Raw genomic sequence first — 18,084 nt, 5'->3', positions numbered from 1 at the left:
TATTGCTTATGTTCAGTTCCTTAAACCCCATTAAATCCTATTCTGGACACCATTTCCTCCTTTTCCTTTTGTCTCTTCTTTCCTATTTTCGTTGGTTTTTTTTTTTTTTTTTTTTTTTAGATCACATTTCTTATCCTCTGTCCTTTTCCTATTCTTTTCTTCACTCCAGCCCATTTGGGGATCCTGAGCTCCTGTTCTCAGCCACCTGTGTCCAGGTGTGGCCGTGTCTGCTGATACACTCTAGGCCTACTCTCTTCTCCCTTAACTTTGTCCTCACTTTGTTTATACTTATACATCCTGGGATGCTCAGGCTCTCCCAGAGTCTGACTGTAGCCCAATGCTTCACCTTCATCCCACCTTCCAACTTGCCCATGAAAAAGCCCACTTCACCCTGAGCCCTGAGATAAGCTGAATCTGTGGCAAAGTTCACAGGGGAAATGTCACGCAGCTTCCAACGTCCCTCCCCTGGGAGAGTATCTGTAAAATTTGAGGTACTACAAACCTCGGGGAAATATGCATGAACAATGCAGTGGTTCTTTTACTCCTCTGCTTATTCACCTTCTGTGTGCTGGTTGGTGTATGTGTCTCATTGTGAATTTTCACAACAATTCTTTGAGTTGGTTATTATTAACACCATTTGCAAGTAGAGTTGGGTGTACTGTGGAGTAGGGTGTCTGTCACTTGGTGACTTTTGTCCCTTCTGAAACTCAATTTGAATCAGTTCCTAATGCAACAGAATTGGGAGGTGGGGCCTAAGGCAAGTTCTTCAGGTTGTGTAGTCTCTTTTCTTAGGACCCAGTTTTGTTGATTGGCAGAGTTCAAGTTCTTCTCTCTTGTATTCCTCTTACTCCCTCCCACCTGGGATGACAGTCAGACAGCCCTCATCAGACATGATCTCCTCAACCTTGGATTGCCCAGCTTTGAGATCTAGAAGAAAGTAACCTCTGCTCTTGATTCCATTATAGCTGCACAGCATAGACCAAGACAATTTCCACTGTGTTTGGATAAAACTGAGATAAAAATGGGACCAGGATGCTTTCCTGACCAGAGATTTTTGATAGCATTCACTTGCTCATGAGATAGAGTGCACAGTCTGACCAAGCCTCTGATCTTCCTTAGTTCTTACTGGCTTGTCTCCGTTCTGTTTTTTTTCCAAATATTTATTTATTCATTCATTTTGTATACAGTGTTCTGCCTGTATGTGCGCCTGCAGGCCAGAAAAGGGCACCAGATCTCATTATAGATGGTTGTGAGCCACCATGTGGTTGCTGAGAATTGAACTCAGGACCTCTGGAAAAGCAGCCAGTGCTCTTAACCTCTGAGTCATCTCTCCAGATCTTCCATTCTGTTTCTTAAGAGGACCACATTTGCTTTGCTTTCTCTCACATCTGAGCCTTCACCTGAACTGCACTCTTTGCTGAGAATGTTCTCTGTGGCACATCTGTCTGTCCTTTCTTAACCAATCTAATGGTCAAGGTTTTTACCTTAGTCATTTTCATGTAAGGAGGCTGTGTTAGGTGTGTCTGTGTGTGCTTCCTTTGTCTTACCAATTGTGCTAAACTCTTACTTATTGGTTCATTTCCCCACTAGGCTGCAAACTTCTTTTTGCAAAGATGTGAAACTTGTTTGCTTTGCTCAGTAGACTATGGAATGACACCCAATATAAAAGATGCTCTTTGAATACTTAATTGATTGTGGCTAACTATAGTTACATGGTGTCATATTATGGATTATGGCTGGCATAACTTAATATGATATTCAATATTACTAGAAGATTCATGTTTCTTTTTGTGTGAGCTCTGTGTGCACATATAGCGACCGGAGGAAGATGCTGGGTATCCTGTTCTATCACTGTTTCCCTTATTCCTTTGAGATAGGGTCTCTCCATGAATCTGTAGCTAGGCTGACAGCTAGCAAGCCCCAGAAATCCTACCTTTTCTACCTCCACAGTTTTGGATTATAGGTGTAGGTATAGGTGCCCCAGGCTTTTTGTATGGGTGCTAGGATCCAAACTCAGGCCATGTGCTACCACATACTGAGCTCCCTCTCTAGACCCCAAAGATAAGCTTTCTTCTTTGTGGTTTGATTTTCCTCATGACTTTATTGCAGGTTTGTGATGACAGTGGTCTTAGTTAGGGTTTTTCTTGCTGGGAAGAGACACCATGACCACGGGCAACTCCTATAAAGTAAACATTTAATTGTGGTGACTCGGTTACAGTTTCAGAGGTTCAGTCCATTATCATCCTGGCGTGGAGCATGGCTGTGTGCAGGCAGATGTGACACTGGACCTCAGAGTGCTATATCTTGCAGGCAAAGAAGTCAACTGACAGTCACACTGAGGGAAGCTTGAACAAAAGAGACCCCAAAGTCCATTCCCGTAGTGACATATTTCTCCCCACAACGCTACACCTCCCAACAATGCCCTTCCCTTGGAGATCATTTTCTTTCGAACCAACATGACAATGTTGTTTTGTCATATTACGAGTGCTAAGAAGAGTACATGAAGGTGGGAGAAGAATGTGTCGTGAGGGGGTCTGGGTGCTGGAGGAGAAATGAACAAGGTATATCGCATACATGTATGAAACTGTAGAAGAATAAATAAAAATATTCTCATTTTAATAAATGCTGGTGCATTATTGATCTCATTTAAGATGTAAATACCAGAAAAATCTTTCCAGTGAGACAAAATTAGGCTCCAGTCCTGGCCTCTCTCCTCCTTGTGTTGGCTGACTCACCTCTTGGAGCCTCAGATCTTTTATTAGGAGAACGGGAATCATATTACCTGCCACACAGGTTTAATGGGAGCACCCGAATGAAAGACTTCATGAAAGGTGCTTAGCACAGGGGCCGGCACACTATGTTAGTTATTATGAATGTTATCCAAAGAATAATAAAAGCTACCTCGCCTGCCAATTAGATGCATGACAGATGACAGTTGCATTTATTATTATTTTTATTGTTATTATTATTATAAAGGAGTGCTGGGGTTGAATTGTAATCACCCTGAGGCAGATTGGCAGGAAGCTATCCTCTGGGGATTTAGGGAAGTGTAGCAAGTTCTGGGAAGCACACCGGCCTCTGAGTTTTCTGGAGGTGGACCTGGGTGACTGACTCTTCCTGAACTAGGCCCAGGGAGAGCATAAAGGAAGAATGTCATGCCCAGTACAGCATCTTCTGACGGTGGCGTCTCATGCAGAGTGCAACCCATCTTTTGTAGAAGTCATGGGCTTGGGATATTTTTCTCCCACCCACCTGAAGGATGAAGAAACAGCCAGGGCAACATTGGGAATTGAAGAGTGGTGTGTTGAAGGCAGTTTTGTACTTGCAGGAGGTGTTGTGAAGCTCTGTTGAGACCTCCAGGCCTGAGACCTGTAGGGCTTGCTTTAGCAATAAGATATCCCCTTCTCTCCAACTTCAAAGGCTAGCCTTTAGGGATATAACCACTTCTGTGTTCCAGAAAAAGCCAGGAGCTGGCCTGGGCCCAGAATCTCAGGGAATTCAGATATTTGAAGCAAGGGGATCCTATTCATTCTCTAATTGTTGACCTCTGGATTCCAAATGTGGCCACTAGTACACCTTCTGTGAGTAGGCCCGAGACCCTGACCACTTGAAGGGTGTGAGAAGAACTGTTCACATTTTAGAGAGTCTGGGAGTCTGGGCCAAGCTGAGCTGGAGTTTTGCTATGCCCCTTATATCTGTGACACCTGGTCAAGTTAAAGCATGTCTCTGTACGGAGTCTGAGCATCCTTAGCTCCAAATAATCTTCCCTACATGTAAATCTTGGTATGTATTTGGATATACTTCTATCCTTTTGACTTTTTTTCATTCTTCTGTTTCCATTTCTTGCCACCTTTTGAATTACTTTTCTTTATTGCTCAGGACCTTGTACTCTATCACTAAGGCAAGCACTCTTCTACTGAGAGGCCTAGCCCTGTATTATATACTTTTTGTTTGTCTTTAACTTTTTTATGTCACTTACATTCATATGCTGGAACGTTAGCCTATAGCCTGATATTTGGAGATGACACCTTTGGGATGCACTTTGGTTTAGATGAAGTTGGATGCAGGACCCACAGGATGGGAATAGGGCCCTTATAAGACAAGGCATGGGCACTGATGAGAGATATCACTCCCTCTGCTTCAACCTTGTGAAGACACAGGGTGAAGGCAGTCACATGAAAATCCTTACCAAACCTATTTGCTCCTTCATCTTGGATGTTTGCTCTCCAGAACTCTGCAAAATGCCCCCAGTCTGTGCTATTCTAATCAGCTCGAGAAGACCAAATAAGATTGTCTCTGTTTTCTGCCCTTAGTAGTTACTCTAGAACTGCAATATTCACCACTAACGTTTCATAATCTACATAGAGTCAGCATTGGGCCATTTCGTGTATGCATCTTGAAGGCCTTTATTATCTTTCCCCTTTTACATTGTGTTGTCAAATATATTTTCATGTACAAACTGAGAAAATTTCAGCTGCCAAGATTAATCAGTTTTGCTTGTGCTATCATATACACTTTTAAAATGTTAAGGAGAGATAATAGTTGCATAAGTAATTAGCCGTTTTCCCTGGTGGTTTCCAGGACAATTTATTTCTTTGTATTAGCAGTTTCTAATACATCTAGTCAAGAAAATAGCATCTTCATGCAATGGAGCATTAGAAGGGTTCTACCTTATGAGTGCAAGTTAGACAAAGTTGCATGAAAGATGCACAATTTAATCGAACATATCAACAATTTTCTAAGAACTGTGTATTCCTGCTACGATGAAAGAATGTAGTTTCATCAGTTCTCAGAGTTTGAACCACATTTCTCAGTGTATCCCTAAGTAAAGTTCTACAGAGAAAAACATTTGTGCATAGGGGAGCTCAGCAGCTAGAGTGGGGGCTTCAGGCTTTGGGTAAGGGAAGAATTTGGTAATGGCTGGTGAGAATTTCGTCTGTTGTTGTTTTCCTCTTTAAGTTCTGGAAGAAATGATATTAACATTTATAAATAGTGTTTGCTGAGAATCTAGGCTGCCTGCTTCCATATCTCCCTTAGAACATGGAGCCAACTGCAACAAAAAGCCAGCCTCAAGTGTCCGGAGGCCCTTCCAATTGTCATGATGAATATGAGGGCTACAGTTCAAAGGACCAAGTTGCTTTAGACCAGATGACACTATCTGGGGACAGCTTTGATGATTCCAGCCCTTGGAAGACCCATTTCTCTCTTGGTCCAAGACATATTTCGATTCCAGTTCCTTCTTATCTTGTGTGTGGTCTGCCAGCACAATGCTGGACGCCATGCCAAGCCAATCATTCCAGCCTGGAGGCCAGCCACAAGGAAGGAATTCTGGATAAAAACCGCTGTTAACACATGGGTTGTGACTCGTAGCAGTAACTGTATTTAAACATTGGAAGTTGGCTCTTTGTTACTATATTACGACCCATGGGTATAGTTACACCAAAACCTTCACAAAAAAACAGGTGGGCCTAACTCCTAATTCCTCAGCCCATATCCAATATTTAAATATAATGACTTAAACGTCTAAGTATTTACCACCCTATGGGCCTTTGTACTCTAAGATGAAAGGATGTATCCCTATGTTGTCCATAGCTGGCGGTAAATTTCACACGAACCCTGGAAGAACTACCCCAAGTTACAGGGCCAGTGGCTTCTCAGGATAGCTGGAATGAGCCGGAACACTACTGAGTTGACCACAGTTATGACACTCACATCTGTCTTCACCAGTGGGTGGACTTGTGTATCCACAGCATTGGAGCCCTGGGGCCCCATCAAGAGTACGTTGTGGTGTGTATTCCAAAGATGAAAATCATTCCACAAATGATTAAAGAACATTTCACTCCTTCAATAGCAAGGGCTGTTTCAGTCTTCTGAATTAACATTGTGACTTCCGTTTTAGCTGTCTGCATCTCATACTAGATGTATAGTTTTGCCTTACGAGAGGTTCTCCCCCTTTTTTTTTTTTGTGAGATTTTCCAGGTGAATCATTATGTACATATAAAATTATCAGTTTATATTCCTGGAATGATTTTGGGCAACCCAGTTTGATGCTGGGTGCGAGGTTCTACTCATATAAACAGATCCGTTTGAGAACTGTACGAAAACAGCCCTGGTCTCATTCTCATTGTTAATCTCTCTTTAGGTAATGGCATGTTGATGGAGGCTATGTTTCTACAGTTTCTGATGCCATCTTCATCAAGAACGTGGAAGTACTTTTCTTTCTCTGCTAATGGCCTAGAGGTGGAAAGGTAGTTTGATATTTGTGGGAGCACATTTTTCTGTCTTGTAGCCCTGCGATTCCTCCACATGAGGATCTCTACTGATGGACTGCCTTCAGAATGCCTTAGCTACTGGTGGTTTGCCTGCACATGAACTTGCCATTGGGGAAAACCTTGCATGAAAAAGATGGAGTTCTAAAAAAACTTAATGGCTGATTTCAATAATAGTGTTCTTTAGCTGTATAACAAATCACCACATACTGGACAACTTAAAAGAATACACATTATATTTCTGATGATTAGGAGCAGGGGGCTATGTCTAATCTGCAAATGGAAGCCTAAAAACCGAATGCTCAGGGCCTTACCATGCTGTGCATGAGATCTCAACTATCATCTGAAGCTTGGATGTGGAATAGCATGCTCATCCAGTGGTCAACAGAATTCAATCCAGTGTTTCGCTGACTGGGATGATAACATGTTTGGATGCCATGCTTAGTCCCTGGAGGCTGCCCAGAGTCCCTACCATATGGCCTCCAGATAAGTGATTCACAACATGGCAGATAATTTCATTGTGGCCAATATGAGTACCTTCTTCACTTACAGACTTTTGTGTAACAAAATGTATTCAATCATTGAGAGCCTGGTAGTCCATCTTTTTTTGCAGCTTCTAAGCTTTAGTGGGTTCTACGTGAACTCAAAGGGCTTGTATGTATGTATTATGACCTTGGGGTCATAATAGTGTCTTCCTCCCTCCCTCCCTCCCTCCCTTCCTCCCTCCTTCCTTCCTTTTTTTTGTCACCTGGGCTATGAGAAGATGAACTGGTTTCCCCTGACCCCACATTTACTGAGTATAGGGATTTCAGTGAGCCATTATATTTTTCTCAATGCCATTCATCTGTAAATACCAGCTAATAATTTGCTTCCTGTCCACATAGCAGTTTTGGGGAAGGTTAACTGAGATCACACATGTGTAGAAGATATACCACTAAGTGGTTATGATGTACTAATGACAATAAGCTGGCTCCTCAGATGAGGTCTTATATTGGAAGTGGCACTGTCCTTGGAATTGAGTAAGTATTGGGTTGCATAGATTTCCTGTCTATCTGTCATATGTGTACTTGGACAACAAAGGACTATGTTTAATTTTATAGAAGTATTTATAGCTTAATCAATTATGGTAATTGAATATATATATATGCAAAGAGCTTAGCAACTGAACTCTCAAGAGCACTTTTTCTGAATGATTTAAACATCATAAATACAGATTACATAACTTTTACGTAATAGACAACTTCTGCCAAACAAATGAAGGGCTGGAGTCATGCCATGAATTAAGTCAAAACAGAAAATGTCCAGATCTACAGAATGGCTCTGAGACCCCCAAGAGAATGAATTCATCAGCCTAGGAACTGAGTTACTTCATTTTTACAAAAGAGGGGGCCGCGTTACAAAATCCCAAGTTGCATTTTAGATAAAAGACTCCAAAAACCAAGATGACAACCTACTTCCAGAATGAGGTTTGTTTTTCATATGTATTTATTTATTCATGATTGTCTCTGCATGCATGTGGCATGTAAGCAGGCATGCACATGTCATGGTGCACACATGGAAGTAAGAAGACAATTGGTGGGCAACAGTCATCTTCCCGCTGTGTGAATACCAGGGATAGATCTCGAGTTGTAAGGCTTGTTGATGATGAGCACCTTTATCCACTGAACCATCTTGTTGGACTCTCCCCACATCCTTGTTTTGATTTTGAGGATTTTTAATATAAATAAGTAGGTCTGACTACTACGTGCCCCCTCACAAGAGTCCTGTTTCCATGGCAACATGTGCTAAAGGTTCTGTGTGTGGTAGGTGCTCTAGATGCTGCTATCTCCTTCTGAATGGCACAGTATTTCACCAAGCATTACAAAACCATATTGTGATTGGTCATTACTTAGGCCCAGGCTTAAGAATTATCCTCAGCTAGGAAAGCTTCCTGGATCAAGGCTGAGGCCTCTTTCGGGAGGAGACTATGCACAGAGACAGATCAACGTAAGCATCAGAAAGTAAGAGTCTGGATACTTGTCTCCTTGGGTTCCATTTCACTAAGCTCCAGAGTTCCCTAAGAGTGGGATATGACCTTCTTCAAAACCATCTCAAGTTTAAGTGCTTTCTCCTGCCTTGTCTGGGTGGGTCCCTTTCTAGCAGGTGCTGATCCTGGAGATGCTCCCAATCAGTCACCATCTTGGTGTCCATTTCCCAGGAATCGTGAGCTAAGAGCCATCATTGTTGAAGGTTGGCTTCAACACCACGCAATTCCAGACCAGGCAACAAGTGGTTTAAATAATGGAGCATCTAGCTTGGTTAAGGCATTAGCTCAGGAACATCATCAATGGTATGAGAGGTGATTTACTTTTCACTATTATCGCTAGGAAGGAAAAAAATAAAAGAGGATTTAAACCAATGGCTCCAATGATAGCTTCATAACCCTGATTTTTTTCTTCTTAGATCCAGTAATGTCACTTTTGTGTATATACTCAAAGGATACTCAATCATACCACAAGGATATCTGCTCAACTATGTTCATAGCAGATTATTTGTAATAGCCAGAAAAGCAAGTCTTAATAATAGAAACTGGAAGCTTCACTAGAATTTTTGTCCCACAGACTATAGAGTTGCTGGGGTTTGACTTTCTAGCTGCTGATTCTGCCTTTAGCTGGAGATTGGCCAATGTATCAGTTATTTTTCTTGTTGCAGTGGCAAAATGCCTCATAAAAGAAACTTAGGGGAGAAAGGTTTTAGAGCACAGTTTTTCATAGCCATGACAGAACAATGGTAGTGGGAACAGGAAACAGCGGCTGCTCACATCTACTCTGTGGTCGAGGGCAGAGAGAGATGAATAGTTCAGCTCATTCACTTTGCCTCTTTTCTCCTTTCTAGGACCCCAGTTCAGAGGGCGATTCCACTGATTTTCAGAGCACATCTTTAATCTTCTTTCAAATTTCTCTGGGAGCGCCCTTATAGACACACTTCGAGGTCTTTTACACGATACCAGGTCCTGTCAAGTTGACGGTTAAGATTAAGCCATCAAGTGCCACTGAAAGACGGAGGTATTTTGGAGACTCACTCTGCTACTCCTGTGTATGGGGATTCAAGCGAAGCAAGGGTTACAAGGAAGCAAGTACTGTGATGTGACGATGATAGAAAGTCTGCTAAGGAGAGGGTTGTGAAGTGGCCAATGCACAGGTAGCATGTGTAGTGTGGATACAGTGGCAGAAAGGATGGTCCACATTCTGGGTAAGAGAGTGCGATGGTGTGAAATTTCATCTCGCGAATCAGAACACTGCACACGCACAATTTAAACTGTGTGGCTCATTTATTTCTGGAATTTTCTATTTGATGTGTTCAGAATGCAATCTACTGCTAACATACGAAATGGTAGAAAGTATGAGGATCAAGGTCTGGTGTATTTCATTAGTACCTTCCACCAGAGTACCCTACATTCCACACGTCAGAGACAGATGTGCGGTAAGAGCCATGCTCTCCAGTTAGAATATAGCCATGTGATGGTGATCCTCTTACTAACAACACCAGACACGTCTTCTTCACACAGGTTAAGAGCAGCCTGAAATTGCTTCTCAGCCTCGTGTAACAGGAACCTCAGAGTAAAGCAGCAGCCCCATGGCCTTTCTTCTGTGGCCACTTAGGGCACGGAAACTTAATATTCATGACACTCAAATCTGTCCTGCACAGACTTCTTTAAACAGAGCTAATGGATTATTGATTTTTCCCCAGTCTCACAGTGAGCTGAAAAGTATCAGTGTTGAGACTTAAAAAAGGAGACAGAGTTCTTTGTAGAAAATGTAAGAAAAGGGAACTATATACCAGGCGCTCATCTTTCTATATTAGTTATTATTATATAGCATATAATAATTAGATAAGCAAATGAAATAATTGTTATAGTTAGTTTTCTGCGTCTGTGAGTTCTGAATCCATGGATTAAACCAATGGCAGATACAAAATACTTTAAAAGATTATTCTAGTATTGTACCTATGCAGACATTTTTGTCAGCCTTCTTTGCATTATGTCATATTATAAATATTTATGTAGCATTTACACTACATTATGCAAATAATCTAGACACAACTTAAAGTATAAGCAAGGATGTATATGTAAGGTTATATGTAAACACCACATTATCTTGTATATAGGTTTGAGCGTCCTCATCTTCTGTTCACAGGAGTCCTGGAACAACTCTCAATTGAACATGGAGAGATGACTGTTTCATTTTTCTGATACTCCAATAAGTCAAATGTTTTATTTTTTCTATCTTCTTCTGTTCTCATCTTTCACCATGGTTTTTAGACTGAACAGTCATACTACAAGACAGTGACTCCTGATATGGGTTTTACATCAGAAATACCAGGGTAGCTTTTAAAATTATAAATGGCAGGATTCATCACGGCAAAACTACCAAGAGTGAATTTGAGCATGCCACAGTCATTCTGAGGGTCTCCAGGTTTCAGAAGCATGGGCATACATGCAAATATGAACACATACTCACCTTCACTTACCCTGTCTAGTCATTGCTTTTAATAAATCTAATGGCCAAGTCAAGTAAACAGAGCCAAGTTTCCTTCACTGCTTGCTTAGAATCAAAGGTATTTGAAGTTTAAGCAATATTTTCTCCATAATGTATTGAACTACAGGGAACATTTTATACATCTTTTATGTGGGTATTCAATCCTCATCGCAGTCCTCTTAGCTCATAGAACCCATGACCATATCAGATTTACTCTAGTTGGTTTTTCCTGAAGAGTTTTCTAGCATGCTGTAGGCAGGAAAAACATAGAGTGATGCGTGTGGGTTTTTGACCTGTGCTGTGGCACCACGAACATTGGCAATGTGCTTGATGTCTATAACTTAGGTTGGGATAACCCAGATCCATCATGCACACATTCTTGCTTAGAATCACTTTTACACCGGCAGCCCTATACAACCCTTCTCTTCATTCAGATCACAAGGATTCTTGAGTTCTGCTGCCACTCAGTACGACCTTTCTGTCACATCTCCAGTAAATTCCACTCCATGCAATCCTGGTCTGTCTTCCATTTCACACCACTCTGGATCTGGTTCTCATGGGTTGACACCAGGTTACCCTGGGGACTTTCAAATCACTTCCTTAGGAGGAGAATATTGTTATTGCATACTTTAAAAATTTTTCAATGCAGGTTTGTACCAACTGAGCCTATGTTGTGTAGATGGGGACTGTACATTTGTTTCCCTGTCACCCAGACCCAAATAACCACACAGAAACTATACTAATTACAACACTGTTTGGCCAATGGCTTATGTGTATTCCTAGCTAGCTCTTACATCTTAAATTAACCCATTTCTATTAACCTATGTATCACCATGAGGATGTGGGCTCAGGTAAGGTTCTGGCATCTTTTTCCTTTGACAGCTACATGGAGTCTCTCTTGACTCCACCTTCTTTCTCCCTGCATTCAGTTTAGTTCCCCTCAGCTCTATTATGCCCTGCCATAGGCCAAAGTAGCTTCTTTATTAACCAATGGCAATGAACATATTCATAGAATACAAAGAAGAATCCCAATCGCACACAACCTCCCTTTTTCTGTCTAAATAAAAAGGACGGTTTTAACTTTAACATAGTAAAATTACAAATAACAATACAGGTATCAAGTGAGAATTACAGTTACAATTTAGTATCATTAATGATGAGTAAATATCTCCATAACATGTAGTTGTATTCAATATACATAAAATGCATGTGATGAAGGAACTTGTTCAAACTTATCTGGAATCTGCTACATTTAACTAAGAGCTTCCCAAAGGTATGAGAATATCTAATTCAATATTCACTACCTGACAACTAGTGGATGCCACTGTAATAATTATTGAAAGAGAATGGAAGATGGACATTAGGAAGATGGAAATTGACTGCTAGGTTTGGAGTCCTGGCCTCAGGAAGGTGTATTTGGTACTTCTACCAAGGAGTTTATGTCTTGGTAGATAAGTACTTGCTCAGAAAAGAGTTTAATGAAAGCACAAATACTCCTTAACTGTTCAGATAAACAGAAACAGTGTAAATGTGGTATACTCATGCTAAATCCTCTGAACTGAAGGCAGATCAGGTTTGGAGGCTCCCCCATCCCTCACCTTTCTTTCTTCAACTTAATATTAAAACCCAAACAAAACCACTGAGTATTGCTGGCATTAATATACTCTAGCTAGATAAGTCGCCTTTAGTAATTTTCTTAGTATTTTTTTCAAAAAAACATTATTTATTTGGTTTTTTTGAGACAGAGTTTCTCTTTAGCTTTGGAGCCTGTCCTAGAACTATCTCTTGTAGACCAGGCTGGCCTCAAACTCACAGAGATCCACCTACCTCTGCCTCCCGAGTGCTGGGATTAAGGGTGTGTTCCATCACTGCCTGGCTTTTCGTAACTTTCTTATTGCAGAAATGTTTCCTAGTTGCTGCTTTAAATCAGTTTAGTATTTTTGGTTTTAAAAGTGTAATGGTGGCTTTTGTAAGTTCAGTAACGCTTATAAGGTAACGTCTAGCCAATCTTTCTTTTTGAGACTTTGTTGCAAAAAGGGGTGGAATGGTAAAAACAAATAAATAAAATCTAACTCAATCATGAGAACCAATCAGTCTCTTACAGTTAACCTTCTAAAGAAAACATGGACTACCCCTTAGAGATTGCTTAGCTGCCCAATGCCACTTTTAAAAAAATCTGTCAGTGCCTTGTTGAATGCCAGGGAAATTATGATTATTGTGGAGGTATTAACAGTCGACTTGATGGCATCTAGAATCACATAAAAGACAAACCTCTGAGCACAGCAGTGAGGAGTTTTCTAGATTGAGGGTCGCTTTTGAGAATGAACAAAATCAACATGCTCTAAGGCCTTTGCATTGTCTTTCAGAAAGGTCAGAGTAGACTTGGATAATCCATAGTTTAATCTCTGGAACAACCACCGAAGTGTCTAAAAAAGCGAACACAGTTTCCATGGAAATAAATGGGAATATAAATAAACACTAAAAAATTAATCAGTCTTGATAACAGAAAGTAAAAAACCAGCCCAACCAATGAGTCAAACAACCAACTAACTAACCCAACACAACCCAACAAGATAGTCAACCAAGCATCCCAAACAATCCAACTAACCAACCAACCAACCAACCAACCAACCAATCAACCAACCAACCAACCAATCTGAGAGCTAACCAAGCAGTCAACCCAACCAACCAACCAACCAGCCAAACCAGCAGCCAACCAACCAACTAATCAATGCAATCAACTAACCAAGCAATTAATTGTCCAACGAATCTGCCAACAAATTAAACAATAAACATACAAACAAAAGGCACAATGAACAACAAGTATGTGTTAATATGGTTACTTAGACTCTGATATCAGTAATCACATTAATTGAATGTCAAGAGAATAGATATTTCTTAAGAAAAAAAGATTCCAGAATGGATAAAAACATGGATGTATGATTTCTAAAGCGTCACATTTAAAGCATGAGACTGTAAAGTAATTACAACAAGAGAATGGATAGACGGTGAAAAGGAAGATGGCCTCACCATGAGTATATCAGGCTAAGTTAACATAAAAAAAACACAAAAGAATTGCAAGTTACAGAAAACATTTTGTAATAAAAATAGTTCTAATTTGTCAGGAAGATGTAACACTTCTAAATTTGCATACACTTAACAATGTGGTCTTAAATATATTTGCAGTTAATGTTGACAGAACAGCAGTGGAAAGTGCCCAAACTGACTATCAGACTGAGAAATGTTAGTACGTGGCTCTATAAGAAACAGAAAATAGATAACCATTTCACAACAGTTTCTATATAGAAACTATCAAAGCATGTGTGGTGTCATTTCTAGTATGGTTGACTTCACTTTGTTTTTTGTTTTTCTTTTGACTGCTGATATTTCAGGAAAGTCTGTTATTGGTAACATCCAAGATCTTCCTGAAAGCTCTTTTGAAAGCATGAATGAATGAACAGAATCAGGAAAGATTTTCTATGGGCTTGCTTTGGCCTTTGTTTTGTCTCCACACTTTTCATGCCAAGGCTCCACAGAAAGTAGCCTGAGAAACTCTATCCTGCTGGGAACATAATATTATGACTCTATGTGGGCTGGCATACACTTTAGATACATTTCTTTTCACTGTGAGAAACACCTAACACAAAGGACTTGAGGGCAGAAATATTTATTTTGGCTCCTGATTCCAGAGAGATTCCAGGTCATGGATGGTGTCATACTAAAAAGGCTCACCTCCTGCAGCAGAGCAAGAAACAGAGGAAACCTTGGGGGATCCAGGGTCAGGGATAACTTTCAAGGGTCTACCCAGGGACCTCTGTCTGCTAGCCAGGCCTCAGACACTAAAAACTCCACAGCCTTTAAAGTAACTTAACAAGTTGGGACCAGCCTGTGGTTATTTCAGATCCAAACCTTAATAGCACTCTGGACAGTAAGAATATCCTTAGAGTTATTCTTTTTGGGCAGAGCACACAGTAATGTAAGCATGCAACCACAGGATCTCATTGCATGAATCAACATCTCAATTTAACCCACGATGCATGAATCAGCATCTCACCTTAAGGTGACTCTCCAAAACGCAGCACCTACTTTCCTCCACATATCATGAGGACAGCATGAAGGAGGCTAAAGTGAAAGGCATAATAATTTTATCTAACATGGATAAAATGCCCTTCTCAGTGAATGGGCCTGTGCAAATGAGAAGCCCTGATAGTTATGCTCTATTAGCTTCAAGGAACTATCACTTTTTCTGGCACATAGTAAGAGTCCATAAATATTTGTTGAGTGACTGTTGAAAATGAATTATTGACACCAACTCCAGCAGGAACCTCCTGCCCAACCACAGACCTCACTAGCCAGACAACCAGGTAGGCTGCCCACAGACCTCCTCTCTCTCTCTGTTCTCCTAGACATAATCCCTAAGTCCCAGCTCTTGTATTGTAACAAATGACCACCTACAGCTTCTCTTCTCACAGCCCACAACTCCTGTGGATCCGCTTGCCATCCCCTCCTAACCTTCCTCCCTCTGCCTGTCATTGTAGCCCAGTTTCCAATACCAGATGACACTTTCTATGAACATACCAGCTCAGATGACCAGATATACAGGCAACGCACAGTCACAACATTTTCTGAAAATCTACAAATGAAACATAAACTAGGGAAAAAAACACCCACCCAACAAAGACAATTCCAGAAATTACCCCAAACCCAGATGCCTAGACAGCAGCGTAAGAACACAATCAACAACAGTCAGGGAAATATGTCTCCACTGAAGCCTAGCTATAGCAAATCCTGATATTCCAATATAGCTAAAGCACAAGAAAAAGACTTAAAACCGATTATACGAAGGTGATGGAGGTCCTTAAAGATGAAATGATGGAATGAATAAATCTCTCAAAGAAAGCCAGGAAAACCCTAACAAACAATTGAAGGCAATGAATTAATCCCTCAGAGAAAGCCAAGACAATACAAACAAACAGTTGAAGGCAATGAATAAAACTGTTCAAGACCGGAAACTTGAAATAGAAGCAACAAAGAAAACAAAATTGAGGGAATTCTGGAAATGAAAAATTTAGGAATTGAAACAGAAACAGCAGAGGCAAGCTTCACTGACAGAATATAAGAGATGGAGCAGAAAATCTTGGGCATTGGAGATAAAATAGAAGAAAAGGATACATCAGTCAAAGAAAAGTTAAATCTGAAAAATTCCTGACACAAAACCCCAGAAAATCTGGGACACTATGAAACAACCAAACCTAAGAATAATAGGAATAGAGGAAAAAGAAGACTCTCAGCTTAAAGACCCAGACAATATTTTCAACGAAATCATAGAAGAAAATCTTCTTAACCAAAAGAAGAAGGATGTGCCTATAAAGGTACAAGAAACTTACAGAATGCCCACTAGATTGTACCAGAAAAGAAACTTCCCTCACCACATAATAATCACAACATTAAACATACAGAACAAAGAGAAATATTAAAAGTTTCAAGGGAGAAATACCAAGTAACATGTACAGGCAGATCTATTAGAATTACACCTGACTTCTCAATGGAGACTTTAAAAGCCAAAAGGACCTGAACAGATGTGTTACAGACTCCCAGAGACCACAGAAACCAATCTGACTATTATACTCAGCCAAACTTTCAATCACCATAGATGGAGAAAATTAGATTTCACAATAAAGTCAAATTTAAACAACATCTATCTACAAATCAAGCCCTACAGAAAGTGCTATTAAAGAAAACTGCTACATAAGGAGGTTAACTATATCCATGAAAATGTAGGAAATAAATAATCTCACACCAGCAAAACCAAAAGAAGGAAAACACACACACCACCCCCAAAACAACAGCAACAACAATAAAGTAACAGGAACCAATAACCATTGGTCATTGATATCTCTCAATATCAATGGTTTCAATTACCCAGTGAAAAGCCACAGACTAACATAGTGTATTCAAAACAGGATCCATCCTTCTTCTGCCTATAAGAAACACACCTCAACATCAAGGATAGACATTACCTCAGTTGGAAAAAGATATACCAAGCAAATTCACCTAAGAAGCAAGCCAGTGTAACCATTTTAATGTTTAACAGAATAGCTTCAACCCAAAGCTAATCAAAAGAGATGGAAACTACATACTTATCAAAGGAAAAATCCACCAAGATGACATTTCAAATCTTAATATCTATGTCTCAAACACAAAGGCGTGCAAGTTTGTAAAAGAAGCACTGCTACAGCTGAATCACATATTTGACTTCACAGCTGATAGTGAGAGACTTCAACACCCCACGCTCAACAATGGACAGGTCCTCCAGATAAAAACTAAACAGAAATGCTGTAGTTAGCCTGCATTATAAACCAAATGGACCTAACAGATGTTTACAGAACACTTTACCCAAATACAAAAGAATATACCTTCTCAGCTCCTCATGAAAATTTCTCCAAAATTGACCACACATGGTTACAAAGTAAGTCTCAACAAACACAAGAAAGTTGAAATAGCCCTCCTTTTTCCTATGAGACCACCACAGATTAAAGCTGGATATCCACAACAGAAACAACAGAAAACTTGCAAACTCATGGAAACTCAACAACTCTCTATTGAATGAGTACTGGGTCAAGGTAGAAATAAAAAAAAAAGACTCTTTAGACTTCAATAAAAATGAATATACAAGCATACCCAAACACGATGAAAGCAGTGCTAAGTGGAAAGTTCATAACAGTAAGTGTCTACATAAAAAGTTGGAGAGATCTCAGACTAGCAATTTAACAGCAAACCTGAAACAACACAACACACTTTTAGAACAAAAATAAGCAATCACATCTAAGAGGAGTAGATGGCAAGAAATAATCAAATTGAGGGTTGAAATCAATAAAATAGAAACAAAGAGAACAATAAAAAGAATCAATGAAACAAAGAGTTGGTTCTGTGATAAAATCAACAAGATAGATTAAACTCTATACAAACAAACTAAAGGACACACAGAGAGAATATCCAAATTAACAAAATCAGAAATGGAAAGTGGGGGGAGACATAACAACAGATATCAAGGAATCTAGAGAATCATAAAGACAAACTTTAAAAACATGTACTTTACCAAATTGGAAAATCTAAAAGAAATGGATAATTTTCTTAATAGGTATCATTTACCAAGGTTAAATCAAGATCAGATAAACAATTTATAGATCTATAACCCCTAGCGAAACAGAAGCAGTCATTAAATGTCTCCCAATCAAAAGAAAAATCTTAGGGTCAGTTTTAGTGTAGAATTCTACCAGACTTTCAAAGAAGAGTTA

This window comes from Microtus ochrogaster, chromosome 15 (assembly GCF_000317375.1).
Source record: "Microtus ochrogaster isolate Prairie Vole_2 chromosome 15, MicOch1.0, whole genome shotgun sequence".
NCBI classification, from domain to species: domain Eukaryota; kingdom Metazoa; phylum Chordata; class Mammalia; order Rodentia; family Cricetidae; genus Microtus; species Microtus ochrogaster.
This window is presented reverse-complemented; position numbering follows the sequence as displayed.